General features: G+C 39.0%; 1 pseudogene; it reads left to right on the plus strand.

The window, feature by feature from the left end:
- Positions 1-272: 272 nt before the first annotated feature.
- On the plus strand, positions 273-10,343 carry LOC111498818 (annotated as a pseudogene).
- Positions 10,344-11,462: the final 1,119 nt, after the last annotated feature.

An 11,462-nucleotide genomic window follows, 5' to 3' on the forward strand; every position in this document is an offset into this window, starting at 1 on the left:
TTAAAATTAAATTTTAACTAAATTATCAGATTTAATTAAGGATTTGAAGATAAATAAATATTTGTATTTGATAATACTTGTTTAGTGTTTGCTATGATGTAGGTATATTACACGGTAGAACTTGATATAGTATGTTATGCTGTAATTATGAGATATACTATGTTATGGAATATTTTGTTGATACGCTGTGTCATATGAAATTTTGCTATATTATGGAGAGTGTTATACTATATTATGCATTAGAGAGAGGAAATGATTAAGTTAAGTATGAAATGAACAATGGTATAACTTGCATCATAAATACATGTTATGATTTTAGACTATGGACATCTTATGTATATTGGTATTCACTTGCATTGAGATAATTTCTCGCTATGATTAGTATGAACGTGTACACTATGATGTTATGATACAATGTTTGTTTAAGTTGAAATGCGTTTATTACCGTTAGAAATTGTACAGTTTTTGACAATGAAAACATCAAAGAAGAAGGGTTTCCGCCATTTTTATCAGAACCAAACGCTACTGCTCAAAGGGACATCCCTGAATCTGCTGACTTCTCCAATGCCAACTGCAATCAATTTCATTGCTAAAAAAATCCCAGAAGAGTTACAAAAATTGTTGTTGTTTCTGCTGTTCTTATCATCCGTGTGATCTTCATAGTGTATGTGATCCTCTCTCTGTTTTGGTACCGTCGTCGTAAAAAGAAGATCGGTAACTCATCGATTTCGTACAACGATCGGCTCAGCATGGATCAGGCTCGAGAGATCTACTCGAAGAGTTCTTCGCCGTTGGTTTTTCTTGAGTATTCTCATGGATGGGATTTACTGGCTGATGATTAAAGGATTGGGATTGCCTCAGTATCTTAGCAAGTTTATTTTTAATATTGAAGAGGTTGAATCTGCTACTCGGTACTTCTCCGAGGCTAATTTGGTTGGTAGAACCAGTTTTTCAATGGTTTATAAAGGAATTTTGAAGGATGGTTCATCTGTAGCCATTACGAGTATTAGTATGACTAGTTGCAAGTCTGATGAAGCCGAGTTTCTTCGAGGATTGAACTTGTTGAGCTCCCTACGACACGAAAACCTCGTTAGTTTGCGAGGCTTTTGTTGTTCGAGGGGTCAAGGTGGATTCTTCCTCATATATGATTTTGCCTCGAGAGGGAGCTTGTCTCGGTATTTGGACGTCGAAGATGGTAGCAGCCATGTTCTTGATTGGTCTAAGAGAGTTTCTATCATCAATGGCATTGCAAAAGGTTTGATACTATTTTCATCCCCCATACGATAATCGATACTCAAATGATTCGTTCTAAGGTCGTTTCTTGTTTTCGTGTCGGGCATTGCATATTTACATAGCCAAGAATTAGACAAACCGGCCATGGTACACCAAAACATATCCATTGAGAAGATTCTCATCGATCATCAGCTCAATGCGTTGATGTCGAACACTAGCATCTTTGGACTTCTTGCCGATAACATTATCTTTTCGTCACTCAAAACGAGTGCAGCCATGGGATATCTTGCACCTGAATACATTACGATCGGTTGTTTTACAGAGAAGAGTGACATATACGCATATGGGGTCGTCATATTTCAAATTCTTTCTAGGACACGAAAACTTTCAACGTCTCTTCTATTGGAAGCCTAAGTTTGCAAATTCGAGGATTTTATAGATAAGAACCTAAAGGGAAATTTCTATGTAGCTCAAGCTACTAAGCTAGCCAATCTTGCATTGTCATGTACCAATGAGCTGCCCCCTCAACCGGCCAACTGTGAATGTTTGCATAATCAATCACACTTAAATTGTGTGAAAGTTATCTTATTTATAATCAAATAAATTACGAGGATATGGAAATAGTAATAAATGGAAATAACAATAAATATGGAAATATACATATGCTAATAAGGTAAATATCTAATATTTGCCTTATAATAAAATATCAAATATGATATATATGGTAAACTATAATTTATTACTAAATATCCTTAACATTCCACTGCAAGCTGAGTGTCGAATTTGAATGAACGTGAAGCTTGGATCTGAAAAATTCAAAAAGAGGTTGAGAAACATTTTTCATGAATATGTCAACAACCTGGTTCGGAGAAGGCGTAAAAAAACACTTTCTTGGCCATCGAAAATTGCAGAGGGATCGCTGCTCAGCAACGATGCTGCCTTGGCTTCTGCGAGAATATGTCTAACCCATGAAGAGGGATTGTTACTTAGCGACAATTCTGCCTTGACTCTGGTGAGAATATGTCTAACCTCAAGAAGTAGAAGTGGAAACCTAGAGCAAGGGATAAAGACAATGTTGAAGCCAAAAGAGTTGCCACATTGGGCGAAGGAGCCAATTTTGGCGAGAAGGCCAGCGAGAACTTGGTTGGCGAAGAGGCCAGTGCGGCGCCAAGATTCCAAAGGTAAATCTCTGCATAAGATCGATGGGCTTATCGAGATTCTGTATATTTCCGAAGAAAACGCTGATGAAGATCCTAAGATTAGGGTTTCTGTGAAGGATGAAGGGTGAAGGGAAAATTGGGAAGAAAATGAAAGAGACTATTTCGGCTAAGGGGAAAACTGATTGGGTTGGAAAATGTGAGGTTGTATGTACAGAGTATGGCGAAAGGTGATTTGGAGATCATAGGGTGAGCCGAAGAGTAATCAATCGGCTCCGACTGCGGCAGCCATGAAGACTGCCCGTGCGGTGTCAAAGCCAGCATGGGTGGTGGAGAAGAAGAGTAGTGGATTCAAAAGCCATTGAAAAGAAAGAATCGAGGTTGTTAAACTGATGAAAGGGCTCTGATACCATGTAAATGTTTGCATAATCCAACACAACTAAATGGTGTGAAAGTTATCTTATTTATAATCAAATAAATTACGAGGATATAGAAATATTAATAAATGGAAATAACAATAAATATGGAAAGATACCTATGTTAATAAGGCAAATATTAGATATTTGTCTTATAATAAAATATAAAATATGATATATATGGTAAACTATAATTTATTACTAAATATCTTTAACACCAACCATTGAAGATTTGATGAAGGAGCTAACCAAAACTTAGTTACCTTTATTCTGGTTCTCTCTCTCGGGCCGACGATGATCGAACTGAGCCTTCATGGTTGGAAGCTTCAATCTTCTTCTGCAAACTGAGATGCATATTGATAAGGAAGAAGAACATGTAAATGTGGAAAATCTTATTGTATAATAACATGAGTTGGCTACACCTCCCATTTAGAACAGCAGTTTCTTTTTTTTTTTTTTGTGAAACTTGGACTAACTAACTTCACCACCCTTATAAATAATGTATCGTTTCTTTCTCCAATCGATGTGGGATTTCACAATCCATATCTTTTAGGGCCCGCGTTCTCGTTGACACTTGATGCTCTTCAATTGATGTGGTATCTTACAATGCACCCATTTTGGGGCTTAGCGTCGTTGCCGACACTCGTTCCTCTCTCCAATCGATATAAGATCTCACAATCTATCCCCATTAAGGGCCAACGTCTTCGATGGCACATCGGGTCCAACATCTTTGCTGGCACACCATCAGATGTCAACCTCCTTCGGAGCTTAGCGTCTTCATTGGCATACCGGCCCAATGTCTAGCTCTGATACCATTTGTAACCGTCTAAACTCACCGTTAGCAGATATTGTCCTCATTAGGCTTTTTCTTTCAGACCTCCCCTCAAGGTTTTTAAAACCCGTAAGCTAGGTGTCACAATCGCACTTTTGATGGCAGTGGACTTGCGATTGTGCGACACTCACTTTCCAACAACAAGTGAGCTAAGCCAATTCATTCTTGCATCACCTACGGCCAAGCGACGTATGCTCGAGCCTCTGACCTCTGTTTTAAGAGAAGGTTTTAGAAAACGAGGGCAGAGAGAGATTTTTGAAAGAGACGTTATATAAGCAAGTAAGAGAGAAATAACAATGGCGCACAATATATAACCTTGGGTAGGGAGAAGTTGACAACTAGTTGTATTCCCCTATAGTACATTCTGAGTTATTTCATGTCTGGCAGGCTTAGACATGATATTTCTAAAACGTCATGCTTCCTAGACATGATTCAAAAAATCTCTTAAAATCTCCTAAAATCTTGGTGGTTTTAATACTTTGAATCATATCTCAACACTTCCCCTTTATTCAAAGTTGCATATGCCAAGTACATAACTTTTCTTTTGATAAGGCCTTCGTAAGTATGTTTGATTTAAACTGTACATTGTCTGTCTCAGCTTGTATACCTTTGATTCTTTGTCTTCTTTATTAATCCCGTTAAGAATGAGAAATAGAAATAGAAATAGAATTGGGAAGGTGTGTCTTCTCATTCATATTAATATCCTTTTTAAATAGGATACTAGCAACAAATGAGGAAAATATAAAATAATTAAATACTGAGAATAAAATAAAATATACTGTAAATCAAATCATAAATAAAGAATATTAAGATATAATATCTAGGATATATTCTATAAATAATATATACTCTAAATATTATATCTCAATACTCCCCCTCAAGTTGGAGAGGTGTATATCAATCACACCCAACTTGCCTTTCAAAAAATCCAATTGATGTCTTACCAAAGCTTTAGTGAAAATATTTGCCAATTGCATTTTAGTCGAAACATAACACGGTTTGATGATTTCAGCTTGTAATTTTTCTCGAAGTATATGACAATTTATTTCAATGTGTTTTGTACGTTCGTGAAAAACTGGATTGGCTGCTATGTGTAATGCTGCTTGATTATCACAGTACAATAATGTTGGTTCGGACAGTGAAACTTTCAAGACTTGGAGAATATATCTTAACCAAGTAAACTCTAAACATGTATTTGTCATAGCTCGATACTCGGTTTCTACTGATGATCTGGCATTGATTTGTTTTTTAGACTTCCAAGAAATAATTGAATTTCCAAGAAAAATGTAGAACCCAAAAATAGACCGTCTGGAAGTTCGACAACCACCCCAGTCTGAATCGCAATATGCTTGTAATCTCAAGTTATTTTCAGATGGTAGTAGAAGTACTTGACCAGGGGTACCTTTGATGTATCTCAGAACTCGAAGATCTGCCTCCCAATGTGGTTTTCTTGGTTCATGCATAAATTGACTAAGCATACGAACTGAATACACTATGTCAAGCCTAGTAACGGTTAAATATATTAATCTGCCAACCAACCGTCTGTATTTACTTGGATCATTCAACTTTTCTTCTGTTGAAGAAAGTTTAAGATTTTGCTCCATAGAAAATTTTTCTAGACGTGCTCTTGTAAGACCTGTGTCTTGAAGAATGTCTAGAGCATACTTCCTTTGAGACATAAAGATTTCTTTTCTAGACCTAAGAAATATTTCAAATTCCCTAAATCTTTGATAAGGAATTTCTCGAGTGAACTAGTCTTGAGATGTTGAATTTCTTTGATATCATTGTCTGTCAATAGAATATCATCAACATAGATAAGAGTTGTAGTGAAAGAAGTACCTTTACTCCTAGTAAATAAAGAATAATCTGCTTTGGACTGAGTGTAGCCTGCATTTTGTATAGTGGTAGAGAATATGGAGAACCATTGCAAGAAGCTTGTTTTAAACCATAAAGAGATTTATGGAGCAGACATACTGTATTCTCCCCCTGTCGGCGAATACCTGGTGGTAAATACCTATAGACTTCCTCGTCTAGATTACTATGGAGAAAGACATTTTGAACATCCAACTGATGAGTGAACCATTTTCGAGCAGCAGCAATAGTGAGTAAGCAACGAAGTATAGTAAGTTTCGTTGTAGGAGAAAATGTCTCTTTGTAATCAACACCTTCAACTTGAGTTTATCCCTTTGCTACCCAACGACAACCAACAGGTTTATGGCCAGGTGGTAGAGGAACGAGAGACCAAGTATGATTACGTTCCAAAGCTGCAATTTCATCATTCATAGCCTGCTGCCATAATGGGTTGCCAACTGCCTCATCATAGGTTTTAGGTTTTGTCTAGGCTGTAATAAGAGCTAGAAAAGCATGTTGAGTAGGAGAAAAACGAGAGAATGAAAGGTAATGATGAAGGGGATACCTGGTGCCAGTGTTGAGACTTGAGCTAGAGGTTAAATGATTGGCTCCAGAAGACATCTCATGATCATTATAATAAGCTGGAGGTTGTTTGGTACGAGTAGAACGTCGGAGTGGAACTGATGTATCAGGTAGGATAAGATTAGATTTAGTAGGTGAATCTGGTGAATCTGGAACTAATGAATTTGGAGAAGGAATAGAAGGGGGAGGAGGCGACGACGAAGGAATAGAAGGATCAGAATGGATGTTTGAGTAGGGTGGATCATGAAATGGTAAAATTGGAGTTGAAGGAACTACTGTCAAAGTTTGTGAGGCTGATGAAAAAGGAAAATCATCTTCACAAAATTTAACATCACGACTGATAAAGAATTTTTTAGATTGCATGTTATACAACTTGTAACCTTTGTGACTACAAGGATATCCTACGAAAACACAAGCAATTGCCCGAGGTTCAATTTTTTTTTTAAGATGTACTACAGTTGCATAACACTTACAACCAAAAGCTTTAAGATGATGAAATGTAGGTGGTCGTTTGTAGAGTACTTCAAAGGGTGTCTTGTTAGATAACAATGGTGATGGTGTTCTGTATATCTACATTCTCCCAAAAAATTAAGTGGAACTTGTGACTGAAAAAAGAGACCTAGCTACATTTAGAATATGACGATGCTTGCGTTCTACAACTCCATTTTGTTGTGGAGTCTAGACACAAGTGCGTTGAAATTAAATGCCACACGAGGTAAAAAATGGTTGCAAAGATAGAAACTCAGTCCCATTGTCTGATCTAACTATCTTGATAGTAGTATGAAATTGAGTTTGAACAAATTTAACAAAGTTTACTCACAAATGATGTACTTCTAATTTGTGTTGCATAAAAAAAACTCAAGTACATCTAGTAAAATCATCAACAAGAGTGAGAAAAAAATGCAAATCAGAATGGGTTGGAATTTTATGTGGTCCCCAAACATCACAATATGTAACAAATCAAAGGCAGAATGAGTTGTTATTGAACTTTTTGGGAAAAACAACCTAGTTTGTTTTGCTAATGGGCAAATACTACAATTATGAGAAAGAGTCGCATTATTAAGATGCAATTGATCAGCTAGAAATTTAAAACGGGGAGAAATATACTGACAGTGTGCGGTATGCTTCCAATTCATCCCAGAGTGCTTTGAGCTTGGTGAAATATACTGACAGTGTCATGGTTCCCTGTGACATCATTGTTATAGACTTTTGTAGCTGAAAAATTGCTAAAGCATTCTTTTGTGAGAATTGATCGTGAAGATCAACCCACACTTGATGAGCTGTCTCGGCGTGAATATTACCCTTAGCGATATTTGCTTGAACTGAATGAGTTAACCAAGATATTATCATATTGTTGCACTGATTTCATAGTTCAAATTCGATTGAATTTGCATCTTGAGACGGTTATTCAATTGTGTCATCAATGAAGCCAATTTTCTTTTTGGTAATAAGAGCATGCATAACTGATTTCCTCCAGGATTGATAATTTGTTTCCTTTAATTTGATTGGAACAAGTGAATTTCTTGCTGATTAGAGTGATGAATATAATAATAATAATGTGTTAAATCAACATCCGAAATTTTGAAGCTGAATTTGGCTGATTCCACCATAGAGAAAATTTTGATATTTAAGAATACCAAAATCGGCGCTCTGATACGAGGTTAAGAATGAGAAATAGAAATAGAAATAAAATTGGGAAGGTGTGTCTTCTCATTCATATTGATATCTTTTAAATAGGATATAAGCTAGCAACAAAAGAGGAAAATATAAAATAAATAAATACTTGGACTAAAAATAAAATATAATGTAAATCAAATCATAAATAAAGAATATTAAGATATAATATCTAGGATATATTCTATAAATAATATATACTCTAAATAATATATCTCAATAAATCCCTAATAGTGTTACATAAACCTCTTCCCATCAAACTGATAAACAGACCACCGCAATGGTTTGCATGTCCCATGTAAATCTCAATAAAACTTTTCATTTGGCAAGTCAACCATATCTCATGTTTCTTTTTTCTCAATGAACTGCATCTCTATTGGCTTTCTTCCCGTCTTCTTTTTCAGTTGCTCCTTCATAATTCATAGGGTTGAAACAGTAAGAGCAAATTGACATGATGCGTATATGTCAGCTAAAGATTTATACTTCCTTGGAGGTGTCTCATCCAAAAGTTCTTCAAGAGAAAATTGTACTTTAGTGATGCTGAAAATGTTAAATTTGACACATTTTGTGTTGCAGTGGATGCACTAGAGTTAGATGAATTTGACATAGTTTGTGTTGCAGTGGATGCACTGGAGTTAACCCTTGTCTCTTCCTTTGGGAAACTTCAATTCTAATCTTTTACTGTCCCTGTTCTTTACTCCAATTCCAACTATATATTTTCATGCATGCAGATAAATAATAATTATCTTCCATTTTAATGTAATTTTCGTGCACACAAATATATATTTACTCTAATGATATTTAAAATATTATAAATTAAAAAGACAAAACCACTGAATTAATTAATTAACTTATCCCAGCAAATAGAGTGTTTCAAAATAATAAGTAACGAACCAAAAATTGGATGGAAGAAGGGAACGAAATATTTTTTTTTACAAGAATATAGAAATCTCCAAACAAACTATTTTAAAACAACAACCCGTCAAATTTGACTTAAAGCCCAAATTATTTAGAAAATAACATCTGGACTAAATTTCGATTATAATTTCTTAAAATAAAAGTTTGTGGATAAAAAAATAATACAAAAGTTGAATTTTTACCCAAAAAATTACATTACCCTATCAAAAAAAAAAAAAAAAAAAAAAAAAAAACTTTTTTCTGCACAAAGGACATGAGTTGTTCCTTTGAAGCCAAGTGAGAACACAAGATTTGATACACATGTCCGCAGGGGATTCTGCTCACTTCTTCCCCGCCGTCCTTCATCTCATCATAACACACACTGCAATTCCCCAAATCTTCTCCCTCAAACCCATCAAATTTCTCCTTCTTCAGCCTCTCTATCGCCGTCTCCGACGCCCCTCTCCTCCCCGAAAAGTCTGTTAGATAAAACCTGAGTTCTTATAGCTTTTTCTTATTCACACGATTTCAGAAAATCTTCGTTTGACCATTTGACAAATCACGTCGAATGGATCACCAAAATTTTAGACGAAAATTTTGTAGGGAGTGGCACAGATTTAGTTGGCCACTCTCCAGCCATATTTAGAATNATTTATATTTTAAATAGGAGATTTGTTCAGAATAAACAACTTGATTTTGAACGCAGTCAGAATTCAGTTATCCTCTCTCTCCTTTTTTACGCATTTTTCTTCCAACCAATTTCCTCTTACCGAACAATACAACAAGTGGTAGCAGATCCAAGTTGAAGATCGGTGTATATCATTGCAGAGGAGCCAACCTATCAACAAACAAGTTGAATAGCTCAAGTGGTTAGAGCTTTGACCTAACATTTCAGCTGTCGACAAGGAGGGTCGTCTACTCCTCACTGAGGAGGAATGGCTTGCACGCCTAACGCTCCGTGACAACACCGGCGAGAGCAATGGGTCCTCCTCCTGCCGCAAAGACGGTAAGAAGCCATGGATCTCCCACGGGCGCATGCGCGGGAAAGATGGGAATCAAAAGAAGGAGTTGACCAATGGCAGGCCGATCTGCTCGAACTGTGGGAAGAGAGAACACTTAAGCAGGAATTGCTGGAGCAAGCTTAGGAACAAGGAAAAGGCCGAAAAGGCCCATGTGGCTCAATCCGAGGAGGACGAGCCAGCTCTCTTCATGGTAACTGCATGTGTCCCCATGGTCGATTCCAAATCCACGAAGATGGAGGTAATCGACAACGATGTTGAACTCGAGAAAGAGCTCCAGCTGGGCGTAGCAAAGGTGGCACCAGCTAGGGACCCAATTCGGGACGAGCAACACAAGGACCGACGATGGATCCTAAACACAGGGGCAACAAACCATATGACCGGGGCTAGATCTGCATTCTCTGAGCTCGACTCCGAGGATCCGTGGGACGGTGAAATTTGGCGATGGCTCAGTCGTCGAGATCGAAGGACGCGGCACCATCCTGTTCGCCAGCAAGGGAGGCGAGTATCGCAAGCTGACTGATGTCTATTTCATCCCGGGCTCAAGGCTAACCTTGTGAGCCTGGGTCAACTCGATGAGACAGGCTGCTTCATCTCCATCAACGGCTGCTCACGCAGGCAAGGCGCACGACAAACCGTCTTTACATCCTGGACTTAGAGATAGAGCAACCTGTCAGTCTCTCGGCCAAGACTGAAGAGGTATCTTGGAGGTGGCACGCAAGGTACGGGCATTTAAACGAGGCGCACACCCTTTCCATCTCGAACATCCTATCGAGCCGATGAGCCGTTGGAGCTTGTACACGGCGATATCTGCGGGCCCATCAAGCCGGCGACCCCAGGTGGTAAGAGTCTCTTCCTCCTGTTAGTCGATGACAAAAGCTGCTTCATGTGGCTGACCCTGCTGCAAGCGAAAAGTGAGGCGGCAGAGGCGGTTAAGTGCATTAAAGCGCGAGCGGAGGCCGAATGTGAGAAGAAGATGCGAGTGCTGCGCACTGACCGAGGCGAAGAATTCACCTCGACAAGTTTCGGTAAGTACTGTGACGAAATCGGCATACAACGGCACCTAACGACACCCTACTCCCCCCAACAGAACGGAGTGGTGGAGCGCCGGAATTAGACCATCGTCGGGACAGCAAGGTCATTGTTGGTGACGGCCGAGATGCCTGGGAGATTCTGGGGAGAGGCAGTAATGACGGCCGTCTATCTCCTCAATCGGTCACCAACCCGAAGCCTTGACGGGAAGACGCCATATGAGGCCTGGTACAACAAAAAACCAGCGGTACATCATTTTCGCGTGTTCGGCTGCGTCGCATACATGAAGGTAACACGTCCCCACCTCGCCAAGCTCGATCCCAGGGGGCTGAAGGTCGTCTTCATCGGCTATGAACCCGGGAGCAAGGCGTACGGACTATATGATCCTGTAGGGGGGCGAGCTCACATGTCTCGCGACGTCGTCTTCGGCGAAAGCACCTTCTGGAAGTGGAATGACGTGATCGAGGCAGACCATAATCCAAATCAATTTACGGTGGAGTACCTCGTCACCAAGCCAGAAGAAGGAGAAGCCCAGCATCAGCAGCCGTCACTGCCGCCAGCAGGTGCAACCCCTGAACTAGTGAAATTCGCAACACCACGGACTGCGGATTCGACGCTGGATGCCGATCACGATACTGATCTAGAGGCCAGGTACCGGAGGATGGACGACCTAGTAGGAGGAGGTGAACCACCTGAACTGGCAGTGCGCGAGCTCGAAGAAGTGGCCGAACTACATGCCATCAGTGCCAGATGAACCGAACACCTTCGC

The sequence above is a fragment of the Cucurbita maxima genome, unplaced genomic scaffold (assembly GCF_002738345.1).
Source record: "Cucurbita maxima cultivar Rimu unplaced genomic scaffold, Cmax_1.0 Cma_Scf00025, whole genome shotgun sequence".
Lineage (NCBI taxonomy): Eukaryota > Viridiplantae > Streptophyta > Magnoliopsida > Cucurbitales > Cucurbitaceae > Cucurbita > Cucurbita maxima.